The sequence below is a fragment of the Cyrtonyx montezumae genome, unplaced genomic scaffold, assembly GCF_038088225.1.
Source record: "Cyrtonyx montezumae isolate F1298 unplaced genomic scaffold, pur_monq_1.0 scaffold_4, whole genome shotgun sequence".
NCBI classification, from domain to species: Eukaryota; Metazoa; Chordata; class Aves; order Galliformes; family Odontophoridae; genus Cyrtonyx; species Cyrtonyx montezumae.
The window spans coordinates 11,783,390-11,788,372 of NW_027072045.1; positions in this window are offsets into that span (position 1 = coordinate 11,783,390).

The window sequence follows — 4,983 nt, forward strand, 5'->3', positions numbered from 1 at the left end:
CACCCCCACCTCCCCCCCCACCCCAAAGCCGAGCACGGCACAGCGGCTGGGCTGGAGCCGGGGCTCAGCCCGGGTTTCTCCCCGATGGGAGCTCCCAGTCGGAGTCTTTTAAAGGAAACAGATCAAAGGGTTAAGATCCAAAACGGGAAAAGGAGGAAGACGGGGGAAATTAGAAAAAAAAAAAAAATGATAACAGCCACGATGACGACGGTCAAAAAAAAAAACCCACAAAAAAAACCCACAACGAATTCTCTCCGCAGCCCCAAAGGTTTGCAGCAAAAATAAAGAATAAAATAAAAGGGGGAAAATAGACGAGAGAAGGGGAAGAGAAAAAAAAAAAAACGAGGGGAAAAAAACCCAGTCGGCTGCTTCGGAATTGCGAGGTGTTGAATGGGAGAGCTCAGCGGAGGACAGGCCGACCATTCAGGCGCTGCCTCCGTTCATAAATAGGAATGAAAAAGAAAATGGGTTTCGCAAAGGGAGGGAGGGGAGAGCCCCAAATCAACCTGCCGGGGTTCTCACGGGGGGCCGCGTCCTCCGCGGAGAGGGGCAGAAAAATGTCGGGGGGGGGGGGGGGAGGGCACCGAGCGGGGCCGCCCCGCTCCCCCGCCCCGGAACAATGCGCCGAGCGGGCGGGGGTCGCCGCGGGGCCGGGGGCTGCGCGGAGCGGAGCGGGGCCGGAGCGTGCGGTTCCGGGCGAGTCAGCCCTCAGCCATTTTGCGCTGCCCTATAGGAGAGCGGAGCGGAGGCGCAGAGAAACGCAAAAAAAAAAAAAAAAAAAAAAAAAAGAAAAAATAGCCCGACCCCCTCACCCCCCCCTCCCTTCGGAAGAATGTCGCCTCTCCTGCGCCGCTCTCTGCCCCCACCCCGCTGGGGGCTGCGGGCTCCGTCCCCGCGTCCCGTCGGGGCCGCTCAGCAGAGCCCCCCGCGGCCGCCCCCGCCGCCTCCTGCCATCTTGCGCTGCCCGGCGGCCCCACGCCCGGTCTTCCTCCCGCCGCCCCCGGGAGGCGGCCGCGGCCGGGGGGGGGGGTGGGGGGGGCGCGGATCCCCGGGATCTGCTGCGGGGCGGAGGGGGGAGGAGGAGGATAGGGGGAGAGGGGGGGGGGGGAAGAGTGGGGCGGCGCCTCGGAGCCGCGCGGCTCAGCCCCGGCGCTGGGGGCCCGGAGGGGCGGCCATGGGGGCGGCGGCCGCGGGGAGAGAGCGACCGGGGGCGGGGGGAGGCGGGCGCGTCCCGCCCCGGAGCCGCAGCCGCTGAGTGCCGGTGGGGCCGCCGGGCGCCGCCGCCACCGCCTCGGAGCCGCCCCGCGCTGCGCTGCGCTGCGCTGCGGTGGGAGCCGGCCCGGCCCGGCCCGCCCCGCCGCGCGTCACCGCGCTCCGCCCCGCCGCGGGGCGGTGCTGCCTTAAAGCGGCGATGGCCGTGTGGGGCCCACCGCGGTGCGCGGGGACCGAGGCGGTGGGCGGAGGTGGGAGCAGGGATGGTAATTGGGTTGGGACGGAGATGGACGTGGGAATGGGAATTCGGTTAGGTGGGAATCGGAGAGAGATGGGAATGGGTTTCAGGCGGGAATGGAGGCAAGGGGGAGGGTGGAGATGGTGAAGGGAATGGGAATGGGAATGAGGATGGAAAATGGGAGGCAAGTGGGGATGGTGTTGGGATGGGGATACAGACGGGATGGGAATCGGGATGGGAATCTGAATGGGAATTTGGTTGGGATTGGGGTACATCTGAGGTGGGATGAAATGGAGATGGGGTTGGAAACGGCGCTCAGATGGAGATACAGATGCAATGGGATGGAGATGGGAATGGGATTTGGGTGGGGATGATGATGAGATGGAAATGGAATGGGAATGCCAAGGGGTTGAGGATAATATGGAGATAGGAATGGGGATGGAAATACGAATGGAGATGGGCATACAGATGCAGACAGAGATACACACTGAGGTGCAGATGAGTGCAACAGCTGCCTCAAGGGAGAACAGCTCACCGGGGCCTGTCCTTTTCCTCTTCCAAAGTGAAGGCTGCCCCTGCCACTGCTGCACCGAGCTGCACATTCTCAGCACCATCCTCACACCAGAGACTCCCAGTCCCACCGCTGGTGACATGCAGGACAACCCCACCAGCAATCACCAATGCATTCCAGGCTCTGACTGGGACATGTGCCCTGCTGCCTGGTGCTTGGCCAGTAGGGCCCCAGAGTGGGGTCCCACCATTGTGACAGGCTGGGCCCAGGTGCTCCCGATGCCAGCAGTGGCCATTTGTCCCCTGGGGTCTCTCTGCAGCCAGCTGCCCCCTGACAGCTCTCACCAAATGGTTCTGCAGCTGTTGCGCGGGATGTTGTGTATCCGGCCCCAAATGTGCAGGGAATAAAGAAGGTGGCTGGCATTAACCCATTTCCCACTGGTGAGGAGGTCACAAATGACTTCAAATTGGTTGACAGGGATAGATCAAGAGTTCCTAACTGCAGCCATGGACCTGTCTGGAACCCTCAGATCCCGACAGCCCTGGTGTTGAACCACCTCCCCTCCCTGCTGCACGGTGAGCACCCTGTAGTGCTCCTCAGCTGAGGTAGTCGGGGTCTTTCCATGCTTTCCTTTTCAGGACACCTCTGCCAAGAGGCAGAGTGATGCCTACCAGCTCCCCTCAGCTTTATTTAGATTTGAGGTCCCTATTTCTTTGCCTATCTCTTTCCCCTCTCTCTTTGATGGGAAATATTTTGGGAAGGGGATTATCCCCACCTGGGTTTCCATTAAGCCTACACACCATCATTCTGAGATTCCCTCTGCCACAATAAAAAACGATGTTGGGAACGATGAAACCTAGCCCAGCTCCTGAGCTGGACCTGCTTGCTGTGCTGCACATCCTGTGTACTGCCCCAAGCAGCAGGCAGCAAGGTGAGGGGAAGGTGGGAGGAGCAAAAATGTTCTGGGACAGAAGGGAAACACACTGCCTGAAGCTGGGATGGTCTGTTCCCACAGAGCAACCCTGCAGGAGCTGCAGTATATCTGAAAACTCAATGGAAGGCCTTAGGAGCACAGGGTTGGAGGTGGCAGAGGTATGGGATGTACAGAAATTACATTTGTTATAAAGGGCTGCGGACCCCACTGCTTTGCTAAAGGATAGGGCAAAGAAAACATCGGTCCTTCATTTTGGGGAATATCCAGGGTGTCCAACTCCAGATGGGAAAACAGGGTTGGAGCCCAAGTTGCCCATCCAAATGTGGGGCAGCCCATCCAGATGTGGAGCTGCCATCACACCGCTGGCTGTGGTGCCAGGGCAATGCTCGCTGCCCTATCCAAGCTTTGGGTTGCTGGGAATGGGGCAGCACTGCTCCCCTGCCTGGTGGGGTTTCTTTCTGTGGAAATGCCTGCGAGCAGCTGCCCTGCCGAGTGACTCATTTCCTGCTCTTGTGTCACATTCTGGTCAGGCCAGTTTGGCAAAGGCTTTTTTCTCTCCCTCGCTGCCTTTCTCTCCTTCTCTCCCCCACCGCGGAGGCCTGGGATGTGCATTCGCTCAGCCCCTGGCAGGATGAGGCAGGATTTTCAGGAAACTGCGTCAAAACCACAAACCTCCAAAAAAAAAAAAAAAAAAAAGTCCAAACAAACAACAATAAAAAGGACCAGAACGATTTTCTTCATTTCTTTTTTGAGAGCGAGGGAGGCCGGAGGTTGGGCGGGCTGCTCCTCGCTTCCCCCAGAGCGAAGTTCTCTGGACAGCAGCTCTGCTCATGCGGAGCTGTGTTCCCCGGTGGCTGCCCAGGGCTCTGCCTGAGCCACGTCCCCATAAGCCATGTGGGTTGGTCAGGACCACGGCCCCAATCTCTCTCCCTGCAGCCATTTCTGCACAACTCGATCTCTGCGGCGCAAGGCTGCGTTGCACCCGTGGGATGGCAGGACGGCAGGAGCAGGGCACGATCCCATCCAAGTCATGGTGAACCCTCTGCAATCTTTGCTCCCGAGCAATTCTCATCCTCCCTCTTCCTTTTCTGCATGCTCCGTGCAATTAAAGCAGGCTACAGCCAAATGACCCGGCATCACACGCATGCTAAAAAGCCCCCCGCCGGGCCCTATCGAGCTTCCTTTGAACAGCCATGTGTTCCTAGGGCTGCAGGCAGTGTCTGCTGTCATGCAAACCCGTGGCCCTGCTCGGTGCGGGGAAACTGAGGCGGGGAAGGGGCAGGCACTCACCCGCTGCCTGCACATCTGCAGTGCTCGAAAGCCAAAGGGTTTTGTTTGCCCACAGCCATGGGAAGAGCACGACGGTATCAGCGTAAATTAGGTCAGGAAGCATTGCTAATAAAATGTCAATCGTGGTTGTGTAATGGGAGCAATTATGGGTTTAGGTCTCGTTAGGACACGAGGAAGGAAAACATGGCTGGTCTGAGGGCAGTGGGAGCACGATGGCAAACAGTGAGGAGGGTCCTGTTGACAGAAGGATGAAGCTGTTGTGTTCAAGGAGCTCCCTCACCACATCTCTGGGTCAGGACTGCAGAGTGCAGCTCCGCCCCTCACCTAGGGCTCAGGTCCCTATTCTGGGTCCCCTACTGCCACCATTCCTGGGGTCCCATCCTGTGCCTGATGGGAACAGAGCCTGGGGGCTCTTAGAGGGGACAGTGGGGACAGAGTACCTGGTGGCAGCAGTGAGCCTTTAGCCACGGACACACGGCACAGGGTAAAGGGAATTGTGGAGGCATCCATGAACACAAAGGAGTTGTATGTCGCGTTCGGTCCCACTTACAGCTTATAAATGATTACTGCGTGTTTTAATAAATGGTTAATCAAGTGTTAGAGTCCAAACAAGTTGATGGGTTGCTTATTACCACGGTTTATAACCTTTTATGAATGCCTTCTGTTGATGTACTTATAAACATCCACACCACGTACTTCTCGTGTCTTGACATGTTGGTCACATCTGGTGGAAGCTGGTTAACTCTTGAGCTGCTCACTAACAGCAGGGGTGCCGGGGTTCACCGCTGTTCAGCCACA